Consider the following 15337-nt stretch of genomic DNA (forward strand, 5'->3'; position numbering starts at 1 on the left):
GAGGAGGTGAGTAAAAATTTGGGGTGTTTACAGGCAGGTGTTTGGGAATGAGGGTGAAAATTTGGGGTGTTTATAGTAGCCAACCCTTTTCTTCTCATCTTTCTTTTATCGCCCTTGTGCTACCTCCATTTTCAAAGTTTCTTTGAGGGTCATAACAATTGGTATAAGAGCTACAGATCCCTAAGGGGTTGCAGTTTCACTCCATTCATTTAAAAAAGGCTCTCTTTGAATATTCAAGACTTAGGTACAATTGTACCAATAATCTCAAGAACCACTTGAGCATTCTAGCATCTCTGAGATTTCTTCTGAAAGCCTCAACACAAAATTTAAACATCACAAGCCTTTATTATCAAGAGAAGCATCTCAATAACGTAGTCTTGAAGAAGATCCCAACCCAAACACGAGGAATGGTTGAGTTTGAGAATTGAACCATGGGTTGCTTGATGTTGCAAGAAGGCAAGATCGTTCTTGGGTGCATAAATCTAGTGAGTCTGACCATAATCTTTGTTTGGGTCATGAGTTTGGTGGATTTTCTTAAGTTGGAAGTGAGATTTTTTGACACAGAACTTCTTGAGTTGAATTTTGTTGAGATTTGTGTGAAAAAAATACTTTATCACATGATACTCCAAGATCCCCATAAGATGGTGAAAGAATTGGTGCTTGAAGCATATCTTATTTTCAAATTGATTTAGGTTACATCTATGCTAAATTTCTCTACATGAATTATTTTTGGGTGAAGATTTGAGATTTGAATTTAATATGTAGTAAGCTTAGGTATGATTCTTGTTAAACTCATGTGAATGCAGTCTCTTATTCACGTTAGAGTTCCAAAAAATTATAGAATTTTATAGAAACTGTTTTGGTAGTCTTTAGTGTTTTGTTCAGTACTAACTCATTCAGGGTCAGATCGATGTAATTCTTATTTCTTTGGATTTCAGAATTGTTGGCTATACTATAGAATTAAGAAACATGATATTTAAGTCAGATTTAAAGGAGATAGAGTTAAATATTACTCAATGTGTAATAGAAGAAATTTGACACTATAAAATTGTATAGTCTTGATTTTTTAATGTTTCTTGGCAAATTCATTTCTCATAAACCATTTCAAATTTAGACCTAAACTTTTTATTGTAGTTACCGCTACATGTAAACTACTTATCTCCAAATTTGAGCTTTATTGGACACCTATATTGTGATAAACATTTTTTTTACTAAAACCTACTTTTGTTCACTCATATTTTCTGCATTATGTAATTTCTGACATACTTGACTTACCCAAACTGTTTGACCTACCTAACCCCCTCTTATTGACCTAAAATTTTAATTAAACCTACTCAAGAACACCTACTTTGAAATAATACTAAGCCCTAGCTTAAACCATACCCATCAAAACCATAGCACCTACACCAAAATTTATTATAGTTTGACTACACTAGCATAATGACTGCTAGAGCTCAAGAATTAGTTAAAGTTGGAATTGATGAATTGGATAAAGTGAAAGTTAAGATAATATATGAGGTTCAACAAGATTTTCATTTGTTATAAGAGGTGTTCGAAGAAAAATTTGTCCAATTAAAACAGATGTTACAATGCTTAAAGGGTTCACAAGATCAAGCACCACAAGGGCCCCTACCTCAAGTACAAGTGCCAAAATTTCATACGACCACAATGAGGTGTTTAAATTAGTGGGACCTTGAGTTGGTGAATTCCATAATTAAAGAAAATACAAAGGAGAACAAAATGGTAGAAGTCACTATCGAATTGCAGCAACAAGTGAGTCATGAGAATGATGACCTTTAAATGGTGTTAGTCGAGGCCAATCTTCCACAATTTTTCCAAGAACAATATGATGAGAATGCTAAAGCTAACAAGGTTTTGACGTGATCTCATATTGCATTCTTCTTTCCTAATCCTTATGAGGTAACAAACCTAACTCCGTTATAAGTAAATTTGTGTGAGTTCTTTGCCAGATTCCATGAGTTGAAAAGTAGCATTGTAGCAGCACCATTAAAACATGAAATAAAGAGTTTGAAACATTGTGAATTGTGTGATAAGGAAGAACCAAAATTATGTTCTATGATGGAAGCATTGTTAGCATGTGTTATGATGTTGTTAGAATTAATTTTCATTAGTTTAGTGCATAGCTACTTGGTATTATGTAATACACTATGCAAAACTATTGTCTATTGTAAAAACATGATGTAAAAAATAAATACATGAGTGTAGAAGTATGGATTAGATAGATTTCAGGTTATGTTAATGGATTCAGTAAAAGTAAAAACATGTGCATGTCTACTACTCGAGAAGTTGCTTTATATAATTGATATAGTTGAAACTAGTGAGAACTACCTTCAGTAGTACAATGAAATCATTGCTCAGCATTATAGAAGTTTCTACAGATTTATGATTAAATTCTATTGCAATGTGTGTAATGAGTTGATGATATCTACTTCCAACTCAGTAGAATAGACGAGCAACTTGTTTGAAGTGACTAGATATGGTACGAATTCAGTATAGAAGAACTTGCCAAGTTTATATTGGATAAATTTCTATGTTGATACAAAGTTAATTATATTTAGTGAATACAAATTGTTGTCATTGGAGCCTTGCTCTCATTACAATAATTTACTGTAGAATCCAGTCAAGTTTTATAAATTAGAAATTGCATAACTCTAATGTGTTGAATGAGATGATAGGTTGCAACCGCTAGCGGCAAGCATTTGGCAAAGAAGAATGAAACAATTGTTGTCATTTAAGGAAGAGAAACCACTAAATAATAGTGATGATTGCTTTATCATATTTGTTGTTAATGTCATGACATATGAGTTCATATGCAAGAGTGAAAAACACTATCTGTATGTTGTAGATCCCAAATTATGAAAATAAAATAAAAAGAAGGTTTTCCAAAAGGAGGGTTTTCCAAAACACTTTCTCATTGTGCTAGTGTCTTTAGATCTTACCTTTTAAAAGGTAAAGGCTTATGACAATCCCAAATATCGATTAACTAATGACGACAAATTCATGTGTCGTTAGGAAAATCCTAACGACACATCCCAAAACGGCCAACTACTGATGGGAAACAAGAGAAAGTGTTAACAACAATCAGGTTTGTCGTTAAGAGATGAAAGATTGTTTTGGTTATAACTTTGGATTTAGATGTTGGATTGATCTAACTTTTGGCTTGTTGGAAAGCTAAGTATTTTCTAGTTTAATTGATAATTTGGACAAAAATCTTGATAATGCTATTTTGGAAGTAAAAAATGAAGTTGAAGTTAGATATAGCATCACTTTGAAATAGGCTAAAAATATTGAATTTTGGCATATGAGTCCTAACATAAAATGACTGGTCAAAATTTGGGTGTCTATAGATGTCCCTCTTTGTTATCAAATGTGTGAAGCTCTAACGATAACAAAGAAGTACACATAATGGTCTTTTAGAGACAAACTTATTGACTCTAACACTATGCTTTTCAAAAAAATCATGTGAAAGACAGTGACATGATGACATGTCATGCATTCTGTAGCTAAAGGCTTGTATATAGCTCAATACGAGGGTCTCTCTATGATGCATGTCTATACATAGAGAGGTCTTACCAAGCAAAGTCGGATTGAAGACTAAGCCAATATATTGTTTCGCACAAAAGCTTTCTCTTGAACTCAATATGATGAGAGAGAAGTCTCTTGAGCAAGGTCAAACGAAAAATAAAACAAGTGGTTTATCCATAAGGTTGCACAAATTTATGAACGACAATTTTTTTTCAAAAGGTAGAGACTTCTTTGAAAAAACATAGGCAAAGTCAAACTTTTTGGCATAAAACATCACAAAAAATTGACAGACATTTAGAATGAATTTTCTAAATTCACATGTGCTTTTGGAGAGAAGAGGTTTTTGTAAGAATGGTTTATACACTCGTCAAATGGATTTCAGATTGCTCCATCAATCTGTGAGGCAACCTATAGACCTAATGTTCATCTATTTACATGATGATCTTAAGGTAGGACTAAGTAGACTTACTTAATGGGACATGGGATAATTGAGTTTCTAAGAACTATATTAGTTGCAAGAAAATTTGTTAGTAAAATACAAAAAAAATGCATATGACATGACATAACATGATGATGCATGATGAAATGCACTAATTTGACCTATTTTTATCAAGGTGATCACAAAGTAAGTTCTTAAGATAAATTGTTTGACTCATGAAAGATCTACTTTATAAGAGAACAATGCAAAAGATACTTGACCTTTGCTTGCCTGAAGTCGATATTGTTATTATTGACAAAAAAATGAATATGTTGGCAAAATGCATTTCTAGACATTCCTCAAATTAATTATCAATTATTCAAGATGAAAGGGTCTTGCTGACAACCAACCATCGATCACAAGACAAAGTATGAACCTTATTTCACATGAGGGTCTCTCCAGCGTAATGAGTAGTCATTCAAGGTGGGAGATCTTGCAGATGACCAACTATCAGCATCAAGGCAAACCAAGCAAGACAAATGCAATAAGACAACAACATACTTTTAAAAGATTGACTGAAAATGACACTTGCAAAATCTATGACAATGATTCATGCATTGCAAAAACCCCAATTTGAATAAATCAATAAAAGATTACAATTTTTTTTGTCAAAACAAATCTTGTCATAAGATCAACTTGTAGACTTTTGTGTGTCAAAAGAGATGACATGAATGATTGGGTGCAATATGAAAGTTATTGATGACACAATCAAATCATGCTGCTAAAAAACTTCATGACAAACAAATGATAAGACAAATATGATATTTATAACTGACAAAGGTACATGACATAATGTTGATGCCGGGACTTATGAGATGTAATGTTAATGATGACCTAAGTAAAAAAATGATGCTCCAATTTTCTTTTTTAAAATAAAAATGAACTGCCTTTTGAAAATCAAAATTGAAAATGAATGTTGAGAATAAAAAAATTTATCACTTGACTGGATGCTTGCCTTGAAAAGTGTTGTAGGCATGAGAAGAGAGTGCATTAGTGAGTGTATGCAACTTGCATTACTCACTACTTTGATCCTTTACTAATGTTGATCTGACTTTACTTTTCAGTTTTTGCCCTAATTAAAGTCATCATAAAATAGACAATCTTGCTCTTCTTCACTAGAATAAATCCTTTGTTGAACCCTCAAATTTTAAAGCAACTAGTCATAGACGCACATGTATAAGCTCATGTTTTAATAGCTTTCACTCTATTCTTATAAAGATTGAGACTCTATAAACTTTCAAGTGAGCAAGACTCTTTGGCCATTTAGGCTAGAAAAATGAAAGCTCTATGTGCATAAAAGTCTGAAACTTTTCATTCGGATGCACTTTAATCTCATTACTCCAAAGTTTGCATCAAACTTATCCATATTGAATATTTTCAAGTGACCAACCATTTTTCAAAGACTTTGAATGAAACAAATAGGACACAAGATATTGAACTTTGAATAATGAGGATAAATGACAATAAAAATGGTAAGAGATGAAATGATATTTTTTAAGGTAAATAGACTTTTATTTTCAAACTTTGGGTATCACAAGGCTCAAAATAGGTAACAAAGAAGGTTGAACATGATATTCTTGAAGGTGAGGCTAAAAAAAAACAAGTGGGTAATCCTCGACATCTCTTGCATAAGATATTCAATTATAGTGGAAGCACTGAAAAGTTTAGAGCTTTCTTGCTTTTTTTTCAATAATGCCTCGTTCTTTTTCTTTCTATTGTCATTGTCAGCAGAACCTAAAACTAGGTGATTGACTTTAAGGGAAGCCACAAAGCTTAGGGGATGATATGTCTCATTTCTTTCTTGTATTTTGATATTTTTCACCCATTTTTTAGAACTTTTGTTTTTTTATTTTCCTCTTTATAACCTGAAAATATGTTAATCAAGATAAGACTTAAATGGGTAGGTTTTGCTTTGTACAATGATATGATCAACTTAGTCATTTTCAGGGATGTTGAAAACAAGACTTATGTGCAAAAGATATTAGTATATAAGATGAATAAATCTACAAGACCGACCAAAAGAAAGGATGAAAAATGAAGTCAAAGGAGAATGTAGTCTTCATATCTTTTAGCTTGAAGAGTTTTTTCTCTAAGTGAATCATCATGGTCTTAAACTATATAATATGAAACTTAACATACCACTGTATGATTCATTATTTGCTATTTTGAAGCTTCACAAAAATATTTATTCTTCTATTTTAGTGTAAGCTTATTCATTTTATGTTGTCATCTCACAAATGGCTCTACCTTCAAGTTTTCTATTCATAATAATGAAAAAAAACTGACTACTGCTAATTATGCTAGGAGTACCATAAAGTGAATGTGAACTTCTCATAAAGGCAACGACTTCTAAGCAAAATTCATATAAATGACAAAAATTTTACAACAAAAGCAATAATTTTTTATTTTCAAAATTTTCTATTTTTTTAGATTTTTTATTTTTTATTTTTTGGATTTTTCAAATACTATTTACAAAAGATGATCAGAACAAATCACTCATTTTCCCAAAAGATGTGAGAATGATGAATACATGACTTTGGACAGCAAGAGGTTGAAATCAAACATTATCCAAATGGTATAGTTTTGCATCTTGTAATTCTCTGATCTAATATATAGAATAAGGTGAGCTTTAAATATGATCCTATAATAGACTGCAAATATTATGAGGATGGGTCTATGACATTTTTCTCTTGAGGTATAATATGATCTATATTTTGATTATCTCCTCCTTCCTTCCAACATCGATCTTTTAAAAGATTAGGATTTAGACTTTTGCTCCATTGTTACCCCAAATATGGCTTTATAAAATAGCAGATGATGTTGAACTTTCATATTATTGAAAATATTTGTTTACCTTTTGGCTCTCTTGAGTCAACACAAATTTTATCTATATAGTGAAAGTTGTAGGTGATTTTTTTACTATTTTCAATATCAAATGCTGATATTCAAATTGAACTTATAAAGATGTTGGTTCTTCCATGGATGCTACTCATAGTCGAAGCTGAGATCAAAAGGTTGATGAACAACATGAGCATGAGAATGGCAAAGCTACATCTTTCTTTGGCAAATTTTGAGTTGTCCTAAAGAATCTCAACAACAAAATTTCCTTCTTCAAAAGAGACATTAGGAATTTTAGCTTTTGATTTCACCATAACTTAGTCTAGATAGTTCATCTAAGCATGATCATCTGCATCTACTGAATTAGACAAGTCAAAGTTCTCCATCACATTAGCATATTCAAGGTTTTCCTATTCAATGGGATTCTGAGACACCGCTTCTTCCTTTAGAATGGGAGCACTAAGGGTTGACTCGAGTATAATGGATTTTAGAGTCTTAATTGGACCTTCTTCTTTTGGAGCTTCATTGAGCCCTCTTCTTTCTTCTTTATAATGACAATCTTAGTTGATGAACCAGGCACAATCTCTTTTTTCGAGACAAGACCATAAGTATTCTCTTCTTTTCCATGGCTTGAGTCCCATATTGGTAGACCTGAGTGCAAGCATACTGTGATGATTCACACAACATTGAAGCTCCTTTCTTATTAGCAAAGTCAATGTAAACTCTGGCAATTATGACAAATTTTTTTAATGTTGGTTCAACTTTGCTAATCATATGGAGTTCCTTGTTCTGAATGCAACTTGGTTTCTCTTGAGCTTTTTCATTTTCCAAGACCAACTCACCTTTATAAATATGGTCTTGAATTATGTGCTTAAGAGGAATGCATTATTAGATGTCATAACCAAGAGCTTGATGATATTTATAAAATTTCATTAGGTTCTTTTATTTTATTTGGGGAGCATCTGACACTTTAGGCAATTTAAAATCCTTATTTTGTAGCAAAATATCCAAGACTTGAGATTGAGTCTATTGGATCTCAGTGAACTCTCTATTATTAGGTCATCTATGATTTTTGTCCAGTCCTTGGCTTTGCTTGGGAGACTTAGACTTTTTCTTTACTTTTCAAGAAGTAGCCACGCTAACCTTGCTCCTAGATGATTCTTTCTTTTTGGATATAACCTTTTTAGACCCAATATTAACTTGAATCTCATTATATATGCATTTTTTATGGTTTTCTTTCATCCAATTAGCAATATCAATCAAATCCATGATGGTCTCATGTCTCTTAGTAGCCAAGAGACCCTTGAGAGGTTGATTAAAGTTATTCATAATGAGGGTGATGGCATGCGATTCTTGAATTGGATTCTTCATGCAATGATACATTAATCTTTACTTGTTTATGAAGTCTTGAGCATCCTCATCCTTCATCTGCCTAAGATCATAGAGCTGGTTAATCATTGGTAGATCATTTATTTTGAATTAAAATCACTCAATGAATAGGTTTATGAGGATTTTAAACTGCTTGATTTAGTGGACATCCAAGGTGAAAAAGCAAGATAAGGCCTTCCCTTTTAAGCTTTGTAGGAACCAACGGATTAGAGCACGATCATTCTTCAAACAATCCTTACAAGTATTCAAAAATAGAGTGACATGGCTCTCTAGATTTCTTGTCCCATTAAACTTGATAAATTTTCGAAAGGTGAGACCCAAAGGTTCATTGTTTTGACCTAAGACAAAATCCTAAATCTTGTAGGGTCTCCTTTCTCCCTTAGTTCTTTTCACCTAATGACTCGCGTTTCATAATTCCTCTTCTAGATTCCAGACTTGTTCTTCATACTCATTTCACGAGATGGATAGTGTTCTGACTATTGAGACCACTATATTTGGCACACTGGCAGATTGAGCCTTTCTGATAGGGACACTTTGGTTCTTCTGTATGTGAACTTGTTCGTAACTTCTCAACTTTGTCTTATTCTCTAAAAATTTATTTTGTATCCTATATCATCGGTCTCAGGGTGATATTAGAGTTTTCCAATTCCTTAAAAACATATCTGCCTGCAGACTCTTGGGCTATCCTTTTACCCTTGTTCAACATAGAAAACTGGATGTCTTTTGCCTTATTTTCTAAATTTGTCTCATCCCCAACATGTTGAATAAAAGAATCTACTTTAGATGGTAAGGTCATCCTTGCTCCGTGGAGTGACATCCTTGCAAATAGGGCCTTCAATTCCTTAGTAACTCTGGCTTTCTTCCTAGGATTCTTAGGTCGATCTTGAGCTATAGACTCAAGTTGCATGTTTAGACCAGGGTTCTCGAAACTCCATCCTAGATCATATAAGCTTTGGTTATTAAGAGGATCTGTAAAGGCATCCTTCTTCTGAACTATGGTCTGGCGTCTAAACACAAACAAGAGTTCACACAAATCAAACAACACTTAGATCAAAAATTTTAAAATTAGCCTTTTTAGAACTCTTCAAATGTTCTATGAATATGTGAGGCCACTTCAATTGATTCTAATAGGTTGGGGTTATTTCTTATCAAACCTTTCACTTTATAATTGAGCTATGACTCCTAGTACGTATGAGTAGGCTCTCGATCTCCTAGATCCACCATCAATATACCCAAGTTGATGGCTTTGAAGATTCAAAATATAGGACATGATAAAGGGGTTTAAAAAATACAAGGAAAACAATGGCTTTACAATCAAAGTCCTAAAAAAAAGGATAAAATAAGAGAAAACAAAGAGGATGCAAACAAGGTCACATAAAATAACAACCTAACTTGTTGGAGGTTATCAATTGTTTTCTAGAAAACTCTATGTGTTAGGATATTCAGCAATAAGAATTTCTAAGTTATATTTTCTAGGCTAAAACAAATAAGCAAACTCCAAGTCAAACTAGGGTATATATCTATAAAGCAAGAAATAAACACCCAAAAATGCTACATTTTTTAGAAAACAAATTTTCACCGGAAACTAAACCCCTAATTAGATTAGAGATTGGATCCAAAAGAAACCTTTCACCTAAAGTTTTTTCTAGGTCCACACGCAACATATAAGCAATCAAGAATAGAAAGGGAACTATGAATGATGGAACCATGGAATTTTGATATCCAAAAACTCTAATATGATCCAAAACTAGAGCTTTACTGGAATTTTCTAAAATCCAATATATGTATCAGACTTTCACATCGATTTTGGACCAATAAAATTATAGATTCTATGAAAACTCCAAAGCAAATAGAGAAACTTGACTGAAATATCATTCCAATGATACCTTATTCGTCAGAAGGCAATGAGCATGTGTTGAGATACAACCCTGACAACATTCCTAAAATAGGATAAAAATAGGTGTTGGAGCACCTATTTCGATTGTTTGAAGATATTTTCAAGGCACCTATGGTAGAAATATGGAAAAAACAGTAAAAATAACAGAGAAATATTGGAAATTTAACTTTTTTATACCACCAAAATCACCTCAATCTGATGAGCGGTTACAGAGAAATAACTTTTGGAAGATAGACTATCCAACAACTATTGTTTGTAGGGAAGATTTATGTCCTAATTTTGAAACTTATAAACGAGGACCTTAGAAGAGTTTTCGATTCTAACTCAAAATAGAGAACGTCTAGGCATATGTCTCAACTTTCCAAAGAATATAAAAACAATGGTTTTTTTTTATGTCAGAGCATTGATATACAGCCTTAGAAACAAAAGCTGTCCTGTAAAAAATAGTTTGAAAAGTGATTATGTTCTCTGTTTCTACATATTTTTGAAGACCTTAGAGTCAGAACCCAAATTCATGCTGAAAATAAGAACAATAGATCTAAATGTCTATTTTTCAATGAATTTTAGAACACAAAAATATGACCTACAAACATGCTGATAGGACAATCAACTGGATCAGGTCAAACAAGACAAAAAACATAAAATGAGGTTTTTGGATATGAGGTGGATCAAATATCTAAAAAATAAAATAAAAAGTAAAATACTAACCTCACAACACATTAATGGCCCCAAGGTGATCACCATTATGTGAATTCCAAATTTTGAAAAAAGAATAAAAAGAGTTTTTTTCAAAAGAAAATATGTTTGGATTTAAACCGGATCTGAATTTGAGAGTTGTGGGGTCTTTTTTTCAAGTTGTGTGTCTTTCATTTTCCATTGAGCAGAGATCAGTCACACCAAAAGATCGAAATCTTCAACATGACCTCCAGCTTACAAGTGCATGTACTTTGGTTGGAATTTTGAAATGATTTTTTTAAAACAAGTATTTTCAATAAACTTTGGAAAATCGTCAACCAAAAATATAAAAACCGACTTTCCACAAAGTGGTAAGTTCGGGTCGAATCCTCAGGGAACAGGAATTAATCAAGATAGTTCTAGAAAGTTTGATTTATTAATTACAAATATCAATCTACAATTATAAAGTTAATACAACTATAATTAATCACTAAAGTGGAAATAAAAAGCAATTCAGTCTTCTTCTCCACACCAAGGGTATTTCCGTCTTTTCGCCAACTATTGTTCTTCGCACTTGGAAAATAAACCTGGAAAATAAATATGCTTTTCAACCTAGAAATGAAAGAAAATACAAAGTTAGTATTTTAATCTAAGAAGTAAAACTATAAATGAACCTAAGTCTAATTTTATAAAATTAATAAAACAAATGCTACTTATCAATCAAAAATTAAATAAAATACTAAACTAATTCTAAAATTAGCTAAATTAATTCTACTGATGCTGTATGATGATTATGCAACTCCTAAAATGCAGAAACTACTGAAAACAAGTTTAAAATGTCGAAACTAAGAAAATTATGAAACTGCCCCTAACTAGTGTAGAATAGATTTCTGACAGGTTATCGAAAAACCACAGTTTGACAGAGCAAACAAGGTCCGATTTTCCCGAAATTTGTTTTGTTCTGCATGACAGATTTAACAATCTGACAGTTTTTAAAGAATGGAAAAACAGTATCTGGAACTCCAGATATAAGTGTTTCAAATCTGGGAAAAATCAGGATATCGAAAGTCTTTTAATTTGAAATCCAGAAAAAGCGGTTTTCGCAAAATACTTAAAAATCAAACCAAATCAACTCCAAATGAGCTGAAATTTGGTCTGCAGTCAAATAACACGTCAATAAAGTGAATAAAACAATTTTTTTTGGAAAACATGAAATTTTTGCACAGAAAATAACGCTTGTGCGATAGGGCAAAAATCGGGTTTTTATTTGAGTGCACTATTCACTTTATGAATCTATTTAAACACTATAAAATGCAAATTAAACCTAATACAATCTAAATGACACTGAATAACAGTGTATATGCAGATGAATATTACGATTATGCTAAATGTATGACGAATGAAATACAATAAGCAAGTTATGACTAAAGCTACGTTAAATAATGATGCGAATGCAATTATGCTACTCAATGAAATGCGATTCTAATTAACAATGTTAACTACTAAATAACTACGAGTGAACTAAGCACAATGCACAAATCACACACACGAAACAAATACAATTTACGCACACACACTTCTACCCTATACTAAATCAAATAACTAAACTAATTAACCTAAAATCAACATAATTAGCATCTAAATGAAATTAAATCCACTAAAGAACAAGGCTAGGGTTAGGGTAGAATCGGTTGACTCAAATAGGCTCGGTTTTGACTTGACCAAGTTCGGGTTGGCTTGGGTGAACTCAGTTTGAATTAGGTAGGCTCGGGTTGGATTGGGACTCGACTAGGGTTAGGTGTTGACTTGACTAAGTTTACTAAGACTAGGTTGACTTGGTTTAGGGTTGACTTAGTCAACTAAGGTCGGTTTGACTTAGGTTGGGAGAGATAGGCTCGGACCAAGGTTGACTCGACTTGGGCTAACGTTGACTCGACTGGGCTTGACCTAACTAGTTGGGTTCAGTTGACTGAGGATTGGGTTCGGTTTGGTCTATGCCTTGACTTAGACTTGGATTTTGACTAAGTTAGGTTTAACTAAAACTAGGTTGGCCTCAGTTTTGAGTTGACTTAGTCAACTAGGTTCGGGTTGACTCACTAGGTTCGGCTTAGGTTAGGTAGGGTGAGATAGACTAGGTTGACCTAAACTTAGGTTAGGTTTGACTCGACTAGGCTTGGCTAGGGTTTGGTCTTAGTCTTGGACTTAAGCTAGACTCGGTTTTTACTAGGTTCACGACTCACCTAACCAAGTCAATCTAATTGACTAGGTTAGATTAGGTTCAATAGGTAGGGTCAGTTGACTCAAGCTAAGGGTTGACTTGATTAGACTCAAGTGGGTTTAGACTAGAGTTTGACTCGACCTAGGCTCAGTTTTGACTAGGTTAGGTTTAGACTAAAGTAGTAACCTCTTAATTCCTACAATTAATTCAAAGTTAACGATTTTAATGGAGAAGGTTGGGAAAATAAAGTAATAATTGTAAATGCTCAAACTTTAGAATGAATTGGATTCCCAAAAATCGCCCCACTTACTGAGGGAGTTACATTCCTTAATTGTCTTTAAGGCTCATTTTGGAAAAATGAAAAGTCCAATCTACAAACCCACGATTTTTGCTTTTCAAGAGGGAATTAAAGTGCTTTTAATGCTCTATGGAAATCGTGGAGCCTAGATTGGAATTTTTGTTTAATTTCAAAAACACTTTCCAAACTTAAGGATTAACTCCTTCTTTAATGCCCATTCAAGATTTAAATCTCCCTTAAATGCCTCACACAATTTTTGAAGAAACTTCTCTTTTCAAAAACTTTCCAAATTTCAATTACTTTAATTACCTCCCTTCTCAAAAATCGCCAACTTCAATTAGTGTTACTTTCTAAACTAATGCAATTAAAGCTACCTAGGGAATAAAATGACTTACTTAGAAAATTGATTTCCTAGGAGTAAATGCTACTCTAATTCCTAAAACCTACTTAATTGACCCCTAAAAAACGGCTAGGAAAGAAAACCCTAATACATTGAACCTAGACACCTTCCTAACTTAACTAATTGTAATTAATAATTTCTAAAAAAAATCGACCAAGAGCTCAAGGGGAGCTCTAATGGCTGCCGCCCCACCTTGGGGAAGAAGAAGACTAACAAAAATAAAAAAAATTAAAAACATAAACTAACAAAAAATGATTTTACTAAATAGCCACTATTTTGATAAACTAAATTAAAATATAATAAAAAGAACTTCTAATTGCACAAATGCAAACATGAATAGCAATATGCTGGAATTTATTAAAAACATAAAGAAATAAAAATTCAACTTTTGTAATTTTTATTTTTCAATAGATCCAAAACACCAAAAACACAAAAATGCTAAAAATGATTCTCTAGAACAATCCGAAAATAAGGAAATGACTTAACACGATTTTTTTTCTGCTGTTAACATGCAAAACATACAGCACACCACACAATTTACTAACCTAAAAACACAAATTTAACTAAAATGCAAAGATCGGCTAGAATAAGTCTAGCCGATTTTTTTTTTCTTTTTCAAAAATGAAAACAAACAAGACACAAGCACAACCCACGAATAAAATGAATTAAAATGAACTTTTATAATTGGGTTTGCAGAAGAATAGACCCAAGAATACCTATGACAACTACAAATGAAAGAGAAGAAATCGACTAGATGAGATTCTAGCCGATTTTCAAAGGTTGAGTGAAGAATCCTTAAAAACAAGGACAAACAAAACAAGCAATGATTCAAACCTCAATAGATCTACATTAAACTCATTATAATCGGATCTATGTGGGGTCACTAATCCAACCTTGCTGCCCAAAAACCGAACTAAGGCAAAAATTGAAAATAAATCAAAATCGGCTAGAATGGATCTAGCCGATTTATGGATTTTTGATGAAAAACGCCTTTGTTCAAGACCCCAACTCAAAATAAATCCAAATGAACCATTTAAAACAAATTTATATTGAAATTACTGTAGAACAAAACCACAAACACAATGTAAACCCCTTTTGAAAAGTCGACTAGATGAGATTCTAGCCGATTTTCACAAGTTGGTTAAAAAAAACAAGAAAAACGAAATGTAAACACATCAAACAATCAAGCAAACCTAATTCTAACGTGCTGGTATTTGCACGAATACTATTCTACGGCTGAAACAATAAAGAAAAATAAAAGAAACACACAGAAATAGGAAAAGAAAACCAACACCCAATTCGGTTTTAGCTAGAAGAAAAGGAAGAAGAAGACCTACCTCTTGGAAGATCCGACGACCGGGGGGATGAAGAAGAGCGGACCGTGGCTGTGAGATGGACGTCCTAAACAGTTCGAGAATGCTGGTCTTCACCAAAAAACAACATCTTTGCAGCTGCTACACGTTGGAGATCCACCGACGATGGAATATGAGCCGATTCTCGATCGGAGGGTGTAGAAAGCCGGATGGAGGTAGGGCCGACTCACCTTGTTGGTGTGTTTCGCACTCCCGCACAAGGTTAATGGTCTCTACCTCTACTAC

The sequence above is a fragment of the Nuphar pumila genome, chromosome 14 (assembly GCF_984573655.1).
Source record: "Nuphar pumila chromosome 14, dmNupPumi1.hap1.1, whole genome shotgun sequence".
In the NCBI taxonomy this organism is placed as follows: domain Eukaryota; kingdom Viridiplantae; phylum Streptophyta; class Magnoliopsida; order Nymphaeales; family Nymphaeaceae; genus Nuphar; species Nuphar pumila.